The following is a 20085-nucleotide window of genomic DNA, read 5'->3' as shown; positions in this document are numbered from 1 at the left end:
ACCCACAAATGCAGTTGGGTCTGGGGCCACATGGATGGCCCCTTGGTGTCCATTATCGCAGGAACCTGGGAGGATAAACTGGCACGGGACTTCCTAGTGTCACACCTGGGAGGGAATGCCTTAGCTAGCCAGCAAGGATTTCATTCACTCGGGAGGCCATTTTGTTTTCTTGGCTCACCTCCTGCGGGGGGGGGGGGCTGGTCTACTGGTCGGCCATGGGTTTGGGGGGATGATTCATGGCTGGGATTGGCAATAGGGCTGAGTGGGGGTGCGGGGCGTTAAGCTAGGCTAACGCCCGCCATGGCAGGTACCGTGCGGAGGGAAGCTACAGCTTAAAATCGGTGATGCACCGTAGGTAAGCATTTGGCATCAAGGAGGAGGAGTGGATCCCTTGAGGCTTGACAGATCAGGGATGCCGCACAGCCCCTCTTCTCTGCAAAGCAACATCCTTCCGTATGGCTTGGCAGCATCAGAGGGGCATTGTCAGTAACAGAGACCTGACTGAGGTCGGCTAGGAAGGGCGGCACCCGCTTTGGAGCGAGCGAGCTGCCTGGAGCCAAGGTGCTAACGCCATAGTTCTCTAGGCCAAGGCGGCCACTCTAATGGCCGGCCTTCTAGGAACCGCACTGTGGTGGGTGGACTGCCAATCCCAGCTGAGTGCCATGTTGGCATGTAAAGAACTATGTATCAATAAAATGTGGCCAATTTCACCAAAGAATCTCGTGTCCGTGTCTCCTTGGGTCTGGGTGCAAGGTGCTTTGTACCAAGTCAGACCATTGGTCCATTAGCTCAATATTGTCTACACAGACTTGCAGCGGCTTCTCGAAGGTTGAAGGCACACACAGTCATAAATCAGAAGTGTCCTGACACTTGTTCACATGACAATTAATTGGGTAGGACAAGTGTCCTGACACTTGTCCTACCCAATTAATTGTCATGTGAACAAGCCTACTTCCCCTCCCCCACAATATGTAGTCCTTTGCTTTCTGAATCAATCAGAGTGAATCAGAGGGTTTCCTTCTTTCTTTTCCCCCAGCAGTCCTTTATATTTATCTGCCGTCCACCTTTACATTTCTTAGTCTAAATACTGTGCTCTACATCCACTAACAGATATTGCATCTGTCCTGGGCACAAGGCAGAAAGTAGCAAGCTGCTGGGAAACTAGCATTGGAGGAATGGGAGAGGAGATGGAGGCCAAATTCAGATGAAATAGGAAACCAGAGGTCCCTTCACCTCCGGTTTCCAAAGCTGCATGTCCAAATTCGGCAAATCAGAGTTAAGAGCAAAAAAGGGATCTGCGGTTTCCCTCTCCAAACTCCATTCTGAACCTTCAGCCAGAGTGGAGTTTTGCCACCCTTAACTCTGGTCTTTTGGTGCCAACATTACATCCGAATGCTGGCACGGCAGTTCGGGCCCCACAGAACTGGAGTTGAGGGAGGAAGCTCCTCCCTCATTCTGGCCCAATTGGCTGTGTGGGCTGTCCTTCTGTCCCACACAGCTAGCTCCCCTGCCTCTCTGCAGTCTTGCTGACTGCAGAGAGGTAGCTCTCCCTGTCATCCAAAAGCAGACGAGAGACCGGGGTGGGGGGAGGGGTAGGACTGCGGGTCCATTAGACCTGCAGCTCTGCATTACATCTGAACTGGGCTGGAGAATGACACCATGGTGTCCAGAAACAGATTCAACAGGTCCTAGCAGGAGAAGAAGGGACAGTTACAGAGGTTACAGAAAAGCCAGGGGGCAGGGTTTCCCTGTTCAGGTCTGTTCCTAGAAAAAGATACAATACTAGCTGACCCCGCACAGAGCATCTGCGCGCTCTTTGGGGCTGGCAGTTACCTCTCCCCCACTTCTGCCCCAGTCTCTGCTTCCAGGCCCAGCCACCTCTACTCCCCACTGCCATTTCTCCACCCCCTTTCTTCCACCCCTCCTGGGCCTTGCCTCCGTGGCTGGGCTGGGACTGCCACCTCTGGCCTCCATGGCTGGGCTGCCGCCGTGGCAACCAATCCTCCTGGGTGCGCCTCAGCCAATCAGGCGTGTCCGCTGCCCAGCCAATCAGCTGGGCTCTGGGACGCACATTCCAAGGCACACCCAGGAGAATTAATATAATAGATCCCATGCCTTAGCAATTTGTGATATGATATGGCTGTAGATCTTTCATTGTCCTTATATCCCCCTTCCGAATCCTTTTCATTTTTTCCACATCCTTCTTGAACTTCATTTACATGCTTCATGCTGCTTACATAATTTTTCATCAGGGCTGCAGAGTGGAGAGAGCACAAAGACATTGAACACATCAGTGCTGACACATGTGCCAAGGTACGGAGGTTAGGAGGTCAGATGAATGTTTGGAAACCTCCACAGATCCTTCAGATCTATGAATGTAAAACATATGCTGTTTCCTCAGCCTCCCTCCCTCTCCCCACCTTCCTCCCTCTCCCCCCTCCAAAAAGTGTCTCCAGTTGACTTTTAAATCAATTTCTACTACTTGCTTCAATGACTTTACCTAGTAATAATTTATTCCTTGTGCTTATTATCCTTTGATTGAAATAGCTCTGCCTGAATTCCCCTTAATTTCCTAATTTTTAAAGCATAAAATTCTGGTTTTTCCAACCTCCTCATCAGGCTGAAGAGTTTATCTCATTCCACTTGATCAAATCTCCTTAAAATTGTGAATATTTCTCACAGCCCATCAAGGCGTGTGTCTTCATCAATGTTTTTTTAAAATGAGAAATGAATGAATGTATGCCTTGGTGGATTATAGATTCATTTAAATTAGTTTTCAGGTAAAAAGTAAACTCTGTGAATAGCTTATCAGAATTGAATTATGGAGCCAAGGGAGCACCTATACAATTAAGGCATGTTGCATTCTCTGCTAAAACCATGAGAATACTACTCCCGATGGAATTGTGAATATATGTGGCATGGTTATTGCATTTAGTATGCTGGATTTCTTGTTTATGGGGTTCAGACTTCCCAAATTTTGAAGAAACTGGGTGAAAAACAGATGAGTTATAGCAATGTATCAATCGGAGGTAGAGGAATTCCCCCTTCTAAATGCTTCCAACAGATTTTTTTTCTTGGTGGGGTAAATATAAGCTCTATTTACACATCATATTCAACACTTATGCAGTCTGTATACAGATCTGCACACAGGCACAGTTATTCACATGTAATGCTAAACACAGGTTCTGCAGTACACTTTCTATCTGTATCCTGCTTTTCAGTGGACCTATACTCAGGTTCACTTTTAATATGAGTGCAGGTGTAGTCAGTGGAACAAAAACATGCCCCTGTGTACAGACTTCTGTAAATAATGGGCCAGATGAGAACTGCCTGTACACATGGGTTTTGGAACATGTGTAGAAGGGTGATTCAGATGAACACCCTGCTCACATGATTAAGGGACAGCCCAAGAGCATGTCAGGATGTCCTCCTGTGACATCAGGGTCGGTATACTCTTGGTGAGTACCCACACTTAATGTTTGTGCTGGATAGTGCACATCCAAACCGACCCAATGTCTGAATAGGCCTAAAGGCTTTGCACATGATGTCTAGGTGGGGGTGGGGGGGCAAGGCTGCAGTGAACTTACCTTCCCCCGAGATGATCCATACATGTTGGTGGGATGTGCAGATCATGTTCCCACATGATCTGTGATACAATGTGTCCCGGCCTCTGAATATCCCACAGTGCACCGTGTGGTGAGGGCAGTGCATTGGGAGAATAACCCAAGAGTAGGGCTCTCTAGGTGCCAAACTCTGTGTGTGCTTGGGCTACATGCAGCACCCATACGGCCATGGCTAAAAGTAGGGTTAGGCAGGTAGGCAGCACTGGGATCGGTTCCAATCCTGGTGCTGCACACTAGCAGCCTAACCTAGGCTGGGCCTTAACTTTTAATTTCTGCACTTTTTGGACAATGAATGGATTTGTAACAGCCTTATCTTGTTCTTAAACTGAAAAAAAAAATCATTGATCCTCCATGTTGTAAAATGGGTCAGAAGCAATCTCCTCTGCTACTGCCTATTCACCCAGGTCGTCCATCCAAGAAGGGCACGTCAATGACTCTTACTCTACACCAGGGCATATCTAGGGTGGGGCAGGTAGGGCACGTGCCCCGGGCACCACTTGAAGGGGGTGCCATTTTAAAAAATTAAAACATTTTTTTAAATGGCCACTGCACATGCTCAAATGGCCTCTGTGAGGCCCTAGGTCATGCCAGGCCTCACAGAGGCCATTTGAGTATGCACAGCGGCCGTTTTGTTTTCAGCAGCCATTTTTAAAAAAAAATATTTTAGAAAATGGCCACCACACATGCTCAAATGGTCCCTGTGAGGCCCTAGATGCCAGTGGGGGGAGGGGGAACCTTTGCAGACCCCCCCCCCGGCCTTTAGGAAGACCCCCGAAGGGGCTACAGTTAATTTTTTTTAAAAAAATAATATAAGTCACTGTACACACATTCAGTTTTGCACTATGTACAGAGAATCAGGGCTTGTGAATACTGAGCTGAAGCTTATGAGCTAGGATTGTATTCATTTGCTCTTACTTTGCTTCTTGTGATAAGTGAGTTATGTGATGTCTTAATAATATGGCTATTAATGGTGAGTTTGTCTTTGAATCAGTGTGAAATCCTTAGTATTAAGGCCCACTGGGAGTTTCTCTCTCTCTCTCTCTCTCATTTTAACTGTCTTTCTGATATACTAGAATATATTCCAAGCAGTGACACAGTTTACTCTGCATATCCTTTAATTATTTTTTGAGTATCTGGGAAAAGTCAAATTTTCCATTTATTTTTAAAACTTATGTAACAGTGATGCTACAATGCATAGTAAAGAATTAGACATGGACTTCTGTTTAGTTTTCCAGGTACATCTCCACATAGTATGGGTATTTCATGAGCCCCAGCATACTGAAATTTGTAGTTTCCCAGCATTTTTTGGTCTGGCTATGGCTACTGCTAAATAGTTTTTGAAATATTAAAAGATTAACAAGCTTGACTTGTATTTTTCAGCTGATATTATGATAAAGTTATCTGCAAGATGGGTGTCAGATGTTTGGACAGGGGGTGCAATTTCAGTGCTTGCCCTAGGTGCTATTTTCCCTAGATACGCCTCTGCTCTACACCCTACCTCTTCCATCCATTGCCACCTGTCACGTTTTTCATTTCTCACTTCATCTCTGAGATGGCTGCCTCAGTCTTTTCTAGGTCAGTCAAATCAAGCCTATGAGAAGAAAAACCAACTCTTTTCTGTCATGTTTTCTGGTAGTGGGGTATTGGCATGGGAAGTGCATGGATACTCTATTAGGGATGGCAGCAGTGTGGATGAGCCCTCTCCCCACGTGACAAAGGAATGTGCTGGAGAAAGGAATGTGCTTGGAGAAAATTGGGCCATCCAGGAAAGCCATCAGGATGGGCACACTGTTGGGACATCTGCCTTTTTAACTGTGAGCACCAGTTTGGGTGGTGGGTGGGAAGGAGAGTATTGCTGAAATCAGCCCTTACATATTTTTATCTTCCCCAACTATTCTTCTGTGGTTTGGTTCACATGATGCATGTGTACCCTGGTGCATGCAGTTATGAGGAGATACACCAACAGTGCCCCCACTGGGACATCCTCTACTAATGTCCCAATGCTGTCCCAGCATATTCCTTTTTCACATTGATTGATTGATTGATTGATTGATTGATTGATTGAGTTCCTTGAAGTGGGTGTCGACTCTTAGCGACCACATAGATAGATACATTTTGTGTATCCATGTGGTTTTCTTGGTAAAATATAGGAGTGGTTTACCATTGCCTTCTCCCGCGCAGTATGAAATGATGCCTTCTTTGTTGTCACTGAAGTGATCGTCCGCCTCCAGCATCTTCCTATATTGCTGCTGCCCAATATAGGTGCCTGCTTGCTTTAGCTGGGCAGCTGGGATGACCTTCGTGCTTTGGGTGACCCTACTGGAAGTATACCTCCTGGCGTACTTTGCTCATCCCTCCCAGGAACACCCCACCCCCACCACGATGAGGCAGCATAGCAGAACTTGGGGGGGGGTCACTAGCCCCCCCCCCATTAATTTAAAGAAGTACTTGGAGCATGTGAATAGGGGCCATTCATATGAACCACCCTCCCATACAATAACGGGATATCTGGGAGGGTGTTGGGAGGATCTGTAGCGGATGTCTCAGTGGGCATGCTTTTAGCACGCTTCCTCATAATTACATTGTGGTGGGGGGCTGTATCATACAAACTGGTCCTATGTTGACTGAATGTAATGGTTCTTGTTATTGCTTCCATATTTTTAACTTTTACCACTTCAGCTTTAAACATATTTCTTTTTTCATCTAAATGTGATTCCTACTTTTCATTCCCATCTTGTTTCCCTCACATATCACTTCAACTGTTCCCCCCACCCCTTCTGTCTCTTTCAAAGTCCACAACTCTAACTGACAATTCCTCACTGGCTCCTCTCCCAGTTTCTATGAGGGCTCTCCCATACTGTTTGCAGGGCCAAACTCTCAATCACATTTCAAATACACCACCATATGCTTATTTAAATGCAACCTCCAGATAATTCCGTGAGTCACACTATAGTATCTTGATTATTCATTGGTGTGCATAGTAAAAAGAAAAGTTGCCATGTGATTTTGCATTTATCCCATCACTCTTAATGGTAGAAGAGAGAGGGTTGATTCACACAAGTGTGTGCATTACTCAGTGATTGCAATCTGAGCTGGTGACATGCACATGTGGTACAGAAAGGAGACAGAACTTTAATATTACCCAACAGTCATTCAGCTTCTCAATGGAAGCAGTTTAGCTGTAAGGCAGCAAGTGAGACGCCATTGACTGATAATTCAGCAACTGATGAGATATTGAGTGAGGAACCGTCTCTTTGATTCTGTGGGATGAATCTGCTTGTAGTGTTTTCTTACACCTGCCTGCCTATGAGTCGAAGACTTGGAAAAGAGGGCTGCTATTTCCAGATAGGCTTCATTTCAGACAAATATGTTTTCTTCATTTTGAAAAGACAGTTGGATGGCATTGCTTCTGTGTGAAACCCCAATAGAAACAGCATCGTGTGTTGCCTGAATTGAAGACTATCTGGAAACAGCAGCAATCTATGACCTAAGAATCCTGCCTGTTTCAGTGGCAAGGAAGATGTTTGAAGGAAAGTTCTTCCATTATTACCTCTTCACATGTTCCAAAACTGAACAGAATCCAGTGAGCCAGCCATAGCTCAAATTAAGCCCCAATTCCTACAGAAGGTAAAGGTGAGCAAAACAAAAGACAAAAGACCCACCTAGCAATTTGATTTATAAGATCCTGTATGCTTGACAAAAATGATAGAGATGGATGCTGCCTTTTGTAACAAAATATCAAAATGCAACAGAAGAGTGTAGTGATTGCCAAGGCTAGATATATCCTCAGCTAGCAATGGTGGTGAAGTTAGGAAATGAGGGGTGGAAATGGACTTTCCTGGTTTGGAAGGCCCAGGCTCATTACAAGCCTGAGCCAATGGCCAAGTAATGGTTTGGCACTTGGCTTAGTTTGGTGCCAGCCCTCTCAGCTGCCATATCTTTCCCCACACTTCCTCAGATATAATAAGTTATGGGGGAGGAGGGGAAATAGCAGGAGGGAGGGCTTTCCAAAGCCAAGGGCTTTTGTTATTCTTCTTTTTCTTCCTAACAACAATCTGAAATTCAATCTCCTAAGTGCTCAGAGCCTCCATTGTGGATAGGACCTCTGGGAATTGTAGTCCTTCTGTCTCATTCATTGATTGAGGTAGAAGTAAATTTCTGCCCAGTTTTTTAGGCCAATGAGTGCAAAGGGACTGGAATGATCGGCTAGCAAGGGAAGCAGTAATGTTCTGTTTCGTTTCCCTCCAGTGCATGTACTGATCAATGAAAAAAAATGGGCCAGGTACTTCCCTTCCTTGTTAATTCTAACAGTAATTTTTCTCTAACTGGTCATGCCTACATTATTTTCCTGCCTGTATTTATTTTCACCGCGGGCAGAGGGCATTTGTTTTCCTGCTTTGAGGACCGCTTGGTTGGTTGTGGCATTTATTAGAAGCTTATTAGAGAGGAGAGACAACATCTGCTCCTAGGTAGACCCCGGGATGTGAGACTGGGTGCCTGCCTGTGTGCTTCTCCTGCTCTCCCCTTTCTGTTATCTGCCCCCCAGGACTGGCTGTTCTCTGGGTCATCTCGGAAAGACCATACAACTGGCTGCTGTGCTGAGGTGAGGCCTTGCAGGATTGGGGCCGGGGAGGAGGGTGATTTGGCAGTTTCCTGCATTCCATCTGCCTAGAGCTGCCTGCTCAGGGCTATATAGGCTTCTGCCAGTGGCGGCGGGGTCGCCACCGAAGGGGTGACACCAGAGGGGGTCGCCCCTTCAGGGGACAGTGATGGCCAGGTCTCTTGGTCCAGGTATTTGTATATGGGGGGTATTTAATAGTGGAGCTTCTATTTTAATTTGTCCTGGGTGAGACAATCTTAGAATGTGTCTGGGCTTAACTGGAGATGAGGAGACAGGGGGCGTGTCCACTGACTGTGGGGCGGCCATTCCGGTCGTGGTGGGGAACAGAATAAGTAATATTGGCAGGTCAGTGGGCCGTTACAGGGGAAAGGGACATGGAAATTTAATAGCTGTTTCCCCTTCCAGCTGTCCTGCCAGCTCTTTGACCTTGCGGAGCAGTGCCGATTATCCTTAGAACCTCACCTTGCTCCTCTGCAATGCCAGTTCGGTCCAGAACAAATCAGAAACCATCCATGATTTGATTCTGGATGAAGGTGCCAACCTGGTATGTATTACAGAGACCTAGGTGGGGGAGGCTAGGGGCCCAGTGTGGTCCCAGCTTCTTCCTCCAGGCTACTCTGTTGAGGAGCGGGTGAGGGACCATGGGTGGGGATGTGGAGTGGCTGTGGTCTATAAGAATAACCTTTCTCTTACCAGGATCCCTGTCAGACCATATCGAATGTGTGTACTTAAGTCTGAGGACCAGGAATAGACTGGGACTTCTGTTGGTGTACCGATCGCCCTGCTGCTCAACAGAGTCCCTAACCGAGCTGACGGACTTGGTCTCGGACTTGTTGTTGGAGTCCCCCAGGCTTGTGGTGCTGGGGGACTTCAGTGTTCACTTTGGGACCAATTTGTCCGTGGCGGCTCGGGAGTTCATAGAGACCATGACGACTATGGGCCTATCCCAAGTGGTCTCGGGGCTGACCCCACTGGTCACATGCTTGATTTGGTCTTGCACTCTGATCAGGGTGGTCTTCCCTGGGTGGGGAATCCTGTGATTTCCCCATTGTCATGGACAGACCACCATCTGGTTATGGTTGGACTCACAACCACTTCCCACCTTCACAGGGGCAAGGGACCTATTAGGATGATCTGCCCGAGAAGGTTATTGGATCAAATAGGATTTCAAGAAGCCTTGGAGGGATTTAGTGTTGGCCCTGCTGGTGATCCTGTTGATGCCCTGGTGGAGAATTGCAACAGCAAACTCACTGGGGCAGTAGACATGATTGCTTCTAAGCGTCCTCTCCGACCTGCTTCAAAATTGGCCCCTTGGTATACGGAAGAACTACAGGGGCTGAAGCGGCGAGGTAGATGACTGGAGCACAAGTGGAGAAAGACTCGGCTTGAGTCCGACAGATTGCAACATAGAGCTCACTTGAAGACTTATTCTCAGGCCATACCTGCGGCAAAGAAACTATTCTTTTCTGCCCGTATTGCATCCGCAAGTTCACATCCGGCGGAGTTGTTCAGGGTTGTGAGAGGGCTAGTGAGTGCCCCTCCTCCCTTAAATTAGAATCTGGAACCATCGATTACCCGCTGTGATGTGTTTAATGAATTCTTTGTGGGGAAAATCTCTCGTATTCGGGCCAACTTAGACTCCGTCTCCACAATTACCTCAGTGCCTGATGTGGAGGTGTCCAGTGACTCCTCTTGTGTGATTAGGTTGGATCGGTTCCAGTTTGTGACTCCTGAGGATGTAGACAAGCTGATTGGAATGGTGCAGCCTACCACCTCTTGACCCTTGTCTGACATGGCTTATATTATCTGGCAGGGGGGTTGTTGTAGAAGGCCTGGTAGAGATTATAAATGCATCTCTGAGGGAAGGTAGGACGCCTCCTTGTCTTAAGGAGGCAATTATTAGACCGCTTCTGAAGAAGGCTACCCTGGATCCCTTGGACTTGAACAACTACAGGCCTGTCTCCAACTTTCCATGGCTGGGCAAGGTAATTGAGAGGGTGGTGGCCTCCCAGCTCCAGACAGTCTTGGATGAAACTGATTATCTTGACCCATTTCAAACTGGCATTTGGGCTGGCTATGGGGTGGAGACTGCCTTGGTTGGCCTGATGGATGATCTCCAATTGGCAATTGACAGAGGAAGTGTGACTCTGTTGGTCCTTCTGGATGTCTCGGAGGCTTTCTATACTATCGACCATAGTATCCTTCTGGAGTGTCTGAGGGGGTTGGGAGTTGGAGGCACTGGTTTGCAGTGGTTCTGCTCCTACCTCTCGGAAAGGTTCCAGATGGTGTCCCTTGGAGACTGGTGTTCTTCAAAATCTGAACTTTTGTATGGTGTTCCCGAGGGCTCCATATTGTCTCCAATGTTGTTTAATATCTACACGAAACCGCTGGGAGAGATCATCAGGAGATTTGGTGCAGAGTGCTATCAGTATGCTGATGACACCCAAATCTATTTCTCCATGTCAGCATCATTGGGAGAGGGCATAACCTCCCTAAATGCCTGCCTGGAGTTGGTGATGGGCTGGATGAGAGGTAACAAACTGAGACTGAATCCGGCTAAGATGGAGGTACTCATTGTGCGGGGTCGGAACTCGAGAGATGATTTTGATCTGCCTGTTTGATCTGCCTGTTCTGGATGAGGTCACACTTCCCCAGAAGGAACAAGTACACTGTCTAGAGGTGCTTCTGGATCCGAGCCTCTCTCTGGTGTCCCAGCTTGAGGCAGTGGCCAGAAGTGCCTTCTATCAGCTTCGGCTGATATGCCAGCTGCGTCCGTTTCTTGAAGTGAACGACCTTGAAATAGTGGTACATCTGCTGGTAACCTCCAGACTGGATTACTGTAATGAGCTCTATGTGGGGCTGCCCTTGTACGTAGTCCGGAAACTACAGCTGGTCCAGAATGCAGCAGCCAGGCTGTTCTCTGGGTCATCTCGGAAAGACCATACAACTCCTGTACTGAAGGAGCTACACTGGCTGCCAATACGTTTCCAGGCAAAATACAAGGTGCTGGTTATAACCTATAAAGCCCTAAACAGTTTGGGCCCTGGGTATTTAAGAGAATGTATTCTTCGGTATGAACCCCACTGCCCACTGAGATTGGCTGGAGAGGTCCGTCTGCAGCTGCCACTGGCTCGTCTGGTGGCCACTCAGGGTTGGGCCTTTTCTGCTGCTGCCCCGAGGCTTTGGAATGCGCTCCCCAGTGAAATAAGAGCCTCCCCATCTATGACAGCTTTTAAAAAGTCTTTAAAAACACATCTCTTCACCCAGGCTTTTAATTAATGTTGATTTAATGGTTTTAATGCTGTTTTAAAATATTATTTTAAATTTTTAAAATTGTTGTAATGTGTGTGTCCCCCCCATTTTTGTCTTAACGAATGTTTTACTTTGTTTTTATCCTGTTGTAAACCGCCCAGAGACGTAAGTTTTGGGCAGTATAAAAATGTATTAAATAAATAAATAAATAAATAAATAAATAAATAAAAAAAATTTATTTTCTGAACTAATCTAAACTTAAAACTATTTATAAATGTATTCAACAAATGACATAAGTTTAACTATATTAAACCCATATCCTCCAGCATTTCACCAATGAAAATCATGACATGCCTGTGAATATGTAGGCATAGGCGTCCACAGGAGCTTTTCTGGGGGAGGAAGCTCCCACTGGTGGCCCCCTACCCCACTGGGTGTGCAGGCTAGTGTGTGCACCCTAATCACACCCCCTGCACCAATGTCAGACGCAGGGAGGCATGGCCAGTATTAAGACGAGGGGCACCTCCACCCTGATCCTTGACAGTCAGCACTTCATTCAGCAGTGACTGGGGGCTACTTTCTTAGCCTCTTTGAGGCAGTGAAAGAAGCTCTGACTCAGTGCTGAACAAAGTGCTGACTGCCAAGGGTGGGGAGAGGGTGGAGGTGCCCCTCTTCCTAATACTGGCTGGATCTGGGGGGATGTGTCCCCTGCTGCCCCCACTCCCGCCCACTGGTGGACACCCATGTGTGTAGGGGCATGACCAAGCAAGCAGCATGGCATGTGTAGTTTATCTGTAGTTTAGGAGTTTGCCTCTAGGTTGCAGGAGTAGTCTTGTTAATTTTGGTTGCTGAGCATGCTCAGTATGTATTCCTGTTTTGCTAGCTACAAGCCTATAAAATGGACATAGGCAGAGGCCTGTGTGTTTTTTAAGCTATTAATCAATAAAACAACCCTGTTTGGACCTAGCGGTACGTTCACATCTATATATTTAATTCTCCTGGGTGCGCCTTAGAATGTGCGTCTGATTGGCTGATTGGAATAGCTGATTGGCTGGGTGGCAGAGGCACCTGATTGGCTAAGGCGCACCCAGGAGGGCTGGTCAGCGGCGGGCCCGGTCATGGAGGCCAGGTGGCGGTGGGCCTGGCTGCAGAGTTGGGTGGGTGGGTGGGCAGGTGGGAGGGTGGGCGGGCAAGAGAGTTGGGCGGGGGGAGGGCGGGCAAGAGAGTTGGGAGGAAGAAGGGCAAGAGAGTTGAGAGGGAGGGAGGGCAAGAGAGTTGGGAGGGAGGGAGGGAGGGGGCGAACAGCCAGTCCCAAAGAGTGCACAGATGTTCTGTGCGGGTTGGCTAGTTTTACACTAATTCACTACAGTACTTCAGCAACCTAGAGGCAAAACTCCTAAATTACAGGTACTGTATACTGCAGTATGCAATGTATGGAGAAGTGGTCAAACAACCTGGGAGGCGTGGCATAAAATTCTGCCTACAAGCAGGCCACAAATGAAAAGCAGGCCATAAAGTGCATGCAGAGCCAAAGGTGGCCCAAGGTTTTGCAGCACCTGAGATGAGGCTCCAAAAACTCGTTTGATGGCTACTCGGGGATGGGCCTTCTCCATTGCTGCCCCTGGGCTTTGGAATGCGCTCCCTGTTGAAATAAGAGCCTCCCCATCTCTGGCAACTTTTAAAAAGGCACTGAAGACACATTTATTCACCCAGGCTTATAATTAGATTCTTGGTTTTAATTTTTAATTTTTAATGTTGGTTTTAAATTATTTTAATGTTAATGATTTTAATGTTTAAATTATTTTAATGGTTTAATTGATTTAATGTTTTAAATGATTTTAATTGTAAACTGCCCAGAGACACAAATTTTGGGTGGTATAAAAATATGTTAAATAAATAAAATAATACATAAATAAATGCTGCCTTTCCCCACAGCCCTGGTGGGGGCCAGTTCCTTTTCAAAGCCGACCTTTGCAAGTGTTGAAAGTGGCTGGAGAAGGGAAGTTTGCCAGCAGCTCTTCTCTCCTCATGTTTCCCGCAGGTGTTGCAAGGATATGAAGGGAGGTGCTTCCCTTCAGAGCTGCACCAATGGCAGAAGACAGGGACATCTCACTGCCCTACTGGCACCAGTATTCTGCTGTCTGAGGTGTCCGCCTCACCTTGCCGCACGAAAGGGCTGCCCCTTGTAGAGCACATTTGTTCCAGATTAGCCAAACCGATGAGCCAAACCCATACCCTCCAGCATTTCACAGATGCAAACCGGGTTACATTTGTAACAACTTATGTTAATGCCAAGACTGCTCAAGGCCCCTCTACACCTTTATACATGGCTGAAGCCTGGATTCCACACACTGCATGTTATGCATTGCATAATGCCCATATGTACCCATTTCCACATAGGTGCAATAGAGACACGATGCATCTCCTCTTGGGAAGGAGATCTGGTCTTCTGGTAGTAAGCATGAATTGTCCCCCTGGAAGTAGGGTCTGCTTGTATTGCATTTGGAGGGGTGACTGCCTATGAGCACTGTCGGCTGTAAAATATGGGACTGTAGCTCAGTGGTAGACCTTCAGGTTCACTGTCTCAGACAGGGCTGAGAGAGAGTCCTGCCTGAAACCTTGAAGAGCCGCTGCCAGTCAGTACAGACAATACTGAACTAGATGGGACAAAAGTCTGACTCTGTATAAGGCAGCTTCCTATGTTTCTATGTTACACTTACTTGATGATTATTTATTTATTGATTAGATTTGATTTGATTTGATTTGATTTGTATACCGCCCTTCCAAAATGGCTCATGGCTGTTTACAACTAAAAACAAACCACTAAAACAATAAGGAGCTAAAACAAAAATTAAAAACAATATAACAACAATTAACAATTTAAAAACATTTTAAAACAAGAATTAAACAAATGCAGTAATTAAAATCCCCCAAACCGGATTAAAATATTAAAACCGATTAAAAAACCCTGGAAAGCCAGGCCAAACAAATACGTTTTAATTTCTAGAGCAGGGATAGGCAACTTTGGTTTCCCAGCTGCTGTTGAGCTACAACCCCCATCACCCCCAGCCACCAGAGGCGTATCTAGGGAAAATAGCGCCTAGGGTGAACACTGAAATTGCGCCCCCTGTCCAAACACCTGACACTCATCTTTCAGATAACTTTACCATAATATCAGCTGAAAAATACAAATCAAGCTCGTTAATCTTTTAATATTTCAAAAACTATTCAGCAGTGGACGTAGCCAGACCAAAAAATGCTGGAAAACTACAAATTTCAGTATGCTGGGGCTCATGAAATACCCAAATAATATGTGGAGGTGTACTTGGGAAACTAAACAGAAGTGCTTGTCTAATTTTCTACTATGCATTGTAGCATCACTATTAGATAAGTTTTAAAATTAAATGGAGAATTGGACTTTTCCCAGATACTCTGAAAATAATTAAAGGATATGCAGAGTAAACAGTGTCACTGCTTGGAATATATTCTAGTATTTCAGAAAGACAGTTAAAATGAGAGAAAGAGAGCAAGAAACTCCCAGTGGGCCTTAATACTAAGGATTTAACACTGATTCAAAGATAAACTCACCATTAATAGCCATATTATTAAGACATCACATTTAACTCTCTTATCATAAGAGCAAATGAATACAATCCTAGCTCATAAGCTTCAGCTCAGTATTCACAAGCCCTGATTCTCTGTACATAGTGCCAATCTGAATATGTGTACAGTGTCTTATATCATATTAATTTTTTTAAAAAAACTTTTTACCTGTAGCCTCTTCAGGGGGCTTTCTAAAGGCCATGGGGGCATGGGAGGTCTGCAAAGGTTTTCCCTCCCACCGCTGGCCTCTAGGGCCTCGCAGGGACAATTTGAGCATGTGCGGTGGCCATTTTAAAAAATAATATATTTTTTAAATGGCTGCTGAAAACAAAATGGCCACCATGCATGCTCAAATGGCCTCTGCAAGGCCTGGAATGACCTAGGGCCTCACAGAGGCCATTTGAACATGCATGGTGGCCATTTTGTTTTTGGCAGCCATTTTTGAAAAACATTTTAATTTTACAAAATGGTGCCCTGCTTAAAGTGGTGCCCGGGGCACGTGCCCTGCCTGCCCCACCCTAGATACGCCCCTGCCAGCCACAATATATTGTGGTTGGGAATTATGAGATTTGTAGTTCAACAACTGGAGAGCCAAGGTGTTTTAGGGACTCTTGGCAGGAAGCTGAATCTTGTAGAATGAAATTTTCAGCAACTCACACGGGGGTAAAGGCATCCCCAAGAAGCAAAAATAGGAACAAATCAGGGCCAGTGATTTACCAGGGACAGATTCTGGAAAATAGGGACTGTCTCTGGTAAACAGAGATAGTTGAAGTCCATGTAAATCACTTGCATGTCGGTTTTGGCTCTTTTGCACTGACTCATAATGCCTCCCAGTTTACACCTTTAGACCCCAGCATCAGAAAGGCTCTGGCTAGAGACCTGGATATCAATAGGATGTGAACTGATTTGTAGCTACTTACGATCCTTAAAAATATATATTTGCTAAACAGAAAAAGGACATTAAAAGGAAATGGCAGAAAATGAGTTGAGAAATGTTGTAGAATAGGTCCAAAAGAAAAGGAACGTCTGCTCCAGATGCTTGCTGTAGCGTGCTGTCACCAAGTGTTATCCCATTAGTGCAAATTGCTGCTTGATGAGACCAAGCTGAATCAATGTTATGCATGTCACAAACAAGCAGGGAGGTCAGGTTGTCAGAAAGGAAAATGAACATGGAAACCAATAACAATTATGAAAGATTAGGTGAAAAGCAAAGACAGCAAGCAAGCTAGCTGGAAATGCATAGGCAAGCATAGCTCTAAATTCCTCTGTTAATTAAATAAGTCTTTGATAAGACCATACACACACACACACACACACACACACACACACACACACACACACACACACCTGTCTGTGTGTGTTTGAAAAACACTTCTTATTTTGGCAATTTCCAGATATTAAGATTACATACTTACAGCCAGGGCAGGGTTTATTTATTTATTGACATTTCTAGCCCACCCTATACCCAAAGGTCTCAGGGCGGGTTACAATAAACCAATATAAAACATATAAAACATAATTAAAATACAGCAACATGAAATCAAAAATACAGAAAAAAGTACAGTGCCTGAGAGGGGAAGAACCACTACATCTCTTGTCAAAGGCCAGGGTAAAGACGTGCATCTTCATATTCTCCTGGATGTACACAATGTCAGAGCTTGATGGTGAGTTTACCATCAACTTGATTCTGTTCTTCCCAGTATTTAAAATGTGTTGTTCTTTGGTCACTGTGAAAAATGACAGGAAACATTGTAGGGAACACAAGGCTGCTGCCCAAAATGGTAGCCCTGGGTCGATGTCTTCCCCTTGTCTGTAATGTGTAATGACGCTGTCTCCTGATGTCATTCCTGTGTGAGTTTCCAAGTTGCAAGGGAGGAGGCAGCTTGGATGAGGATGATTATGAAAACTAGGAAAGTGTGCCAGGATGCATGCATTAATGTGAGAGGAGAGCTGGTCTTGTGGTAGCAAGCATGACTTGTCCCCATAGCTAAGCAGGGTCTGCCCTGGTTGCATCTGAATGGAAGACTTGATGTGTGAACACTGCAAGATATTCCCCTCAGGGGATGAAGCCGCTCTGGGAAGAGCAGAAGGTTTCAAAGTTCCCTTCCTGGATTCTCCAAGATAGGGCTGAGAGAGATTCCTGCCTGCAACCTTGGAGAAGCCGCTGCCAGTCTGTGAAGACAATACTGAGCTAGATAGACCAAGGGTCTGACTCAGTATATGGCAGTTTCCTATGTTTCTATGTAATGTCCCTAATCACATGTAAGTGGGGCTGGTTTGGATATATCATTCAAACTGGACCAAAGCGGCTTCCTTAAGGCCACATTCGAAGCCAGTTCTGACCATCAATAACTGGCTAGGACAAGTGTCCTACCCAGTTTTGGGAGGTATTTGTGCTCCCGATTTGTGATTGTTCTGCCTGCCAGTAAACAAGAGGGTAGATGCGGGGGGGGGGGGTGCTTGTGTGTGAAGCTCCTGCTAGGGAGGATGACTTTTCGTCCTTTCTCATTCAACTGCTGGGCACGAGAGCTGGGTAGTAGGTCATTGTCCTACCCAGCGGGAGACCCTCACACTCGAACACTCCCCACACTTTCCACTCTGTGGTTTACTGACAGATGATCAGAGACTGGGAGTGTACACCCAGTAAATGATCACAAGAACTGGCTTCCTGCGTTTATGGCAGAGATGGATTCAAACCAGGGATTTCCTGATCCTCTTAGCCACCACCAACTCACTCTTGTTTCATCAAGTATTCTGTTTCCAGCCAGATGTCTTTAGAAAACTAATAAGCAGGTTATGGTCCCATCCTTTCATAGGATAGGCAGCCTATCCTATGAAAATATTTATTTTATTTAACACATTTTTATACCACCCAAAACCCAAGTTCTCTGGGCGGTTTACAAGACAATATAAACAACCAATAAGAAGATTAACACATTACAACAAATAAAATTTAAAATGTTAAAACTATTAAAACACAATTAAAACAATATCTAATTAAAAGCCTGGGTGAACAAATGCATCTTGACTGCCTTTTAAAAAGTTGTAAGAGATGGAGAGGCTCTTATTTCAGCAGGAAGTGTTCCAAAGGCTCACGGCAGCAATGGAGAAGGCCCATCCCTGAGTAGCCACCAGACAAGCCTGTGGCAACTGCAGATGAACCTCTCCAGATGATCTCAATGGGCGGTGGGGTTCCTAGCAAAAAAGACATTCTCTTAAATACCCAGGGCCAAGGCTGTTTAGAGCTTTATAGGTAAAATAAATAATGTTTTGCAGGACTGCATAGCAAAAGCCATTACAAAAGCAGATGTGAATTGTATCTGTGATATGTGGAGTGCCTCTCTACTAGGCAGGCATATTTCGTGTCTATGTGTAAGCAGGTTCTGTGCTTATATGAGGCGGGTGTCTGGGACACCAGGTGGCATATTGGTTGATGTATGGGAGTGTCGTCTCTTTCTTTCCAAATGCTGCATAAAGATCCAAAAAGGACTATTTTGCACATCTTGGAACCAGACAGTCCGTTGTATCATCATGAGGTTTTGCTTTCCAATTGCAATTTATTTTTAGCAGCCAAATTGTATGGGCAGGCACACTGAAGAGCTTGGTGTCACCTTCTTATAGAGACAGTGATTAACATTTGGGAAATGATGATTACAGCCAAACTCACTTTCCAAATTTGTGAAAGGAGAAATCCTGAGAGCTCAGATAACTTCCTTACTATTATCACCATCTGGTTTTCCTTCTCTGCATATTTGGAAACAGCTGAAGTGGTGGCGGGGGGTGGGGGGGAGAACTTTTCTTGATATGAATATATTTCATTGTACTAAAATTTGGTGAGTGTTTGGATTATTTCCCTTCTTTTTAAAAGTAATATCTGCAAGCAATGTTGCTCTTCCCCCCTGCAATAATATCAATGCATCAACACAAAATGCGTCATAATGTCGTGCCATTCCACCACACTTGGTGTGGCTAATCGGCAGATTCTGTTTGCCGATAATTAACATGATTTGCATCAAGATGTTGGGTGCCAAGTCCCCTTGCACCAGTGGGGATTTCATGCCAGCTGTGCTGACCAACACTTTCGTTCTCCTTCTGCCCCAGCAGTACAGTCATGAGGCTTAAAGAAATGAGAAATGAATACATAATAAATTCACAGCTGTCATTAATTGTTGCCTTCCTATTATTGAAGATTTGAGCATATTATTCCCTACAGCAATGGTTCTTAAACTTGGGTCCCCAGATGTTGGATTACAATTCCCATCATCCCTGGCCACAATGAGAGCCAGCGTGGTGTAGTGGCTAGAGTGCTGGACTAGGACCAGGGAGACCCGAGTTCAAATCCCCATTCAGCCATAATACTAGCTGGGTGACTCTGGGCCAGTCACTTCTCTCTCAGCCTAGCCTACTTCACAGGGTTGTTGTGAAAGAGGAACTTAAGTATGTAGTACACCGCTCTGGTGTCCTTGGAGGAAGAGCAGGATATAAATGTAATAATGATGATGATGATGATGATGATGATGATGATGTCCAAAGACCATTGTGGCTGGGGATGCTGAGAGCTGTAGTCTAGCAATATCTGGGGGACCAAGTTTGAGAACCCTGCTCTACAGTCTTGCCCTTTTCCTAGAGGCAGTAAGTCTGTGCATAGGCAGATTACGGGAGAGGCAGGGGAGGCGGCTGCCTACGGTGGCAAATATCCACCCCCCCAGCAGCATATTTTAAAAGAAATATATACATTTGTGTGTGTGTTCCCCCGCTGCCCCCACTTATGACGGCACAGCAGTGGGTGTGTGCCGTGCGGGATGCAAACGGCCAATGGGAGGCAGAGAGAGCAGGCAGGCAGCGAGGCAGCGATAGCCAATGCAGCGGAGATGGTGGCAATAGATCCAATCCTAAGGCCGCCTACCTCCCAAAGGAGAGCGATCGCCCTGTTGCGGGCCTGTCTGTGCACGCGGATAGAATCTGTCGCCACCCTCCCCGCTGCAT

General features: G+C 45.9%; 1 long non-coding RNA gene across 1 annotated transcript in view; it reads left to right on the top strand.

Moving 5' to 3' along the window:
• Positions 1-20085, top strand: part of LOC128323939 (uncharacterized) — an 84243-nt gene that overhangs the window by 43637 nt on the left and 20521 nt on the right. The gene's annotated exons all lie outside the window — the stretch shown is intronic.

Source organism: Hemicordylus capensis, chromosome 4 (genome assembly GCF_027244095.1).
Source record: "Hemicordylus capensis ecotype Gifberg chromosome 4, rHemCap1.1.pri, whole genome shotgun sequence".
In the NCBI taxonomy this organism is placed as follows: Eukaryota; Metazoa; Chordata; class Lepidosauria; order Squamata; family Cordylidae; genus Hemicordylus; species Hemicordylus capensis.
The sequence above is the reverse complement of the archived record's forward strand: the minus strand, read 5'-3'. Positions and strand labels throughout refer to the sequence as shown.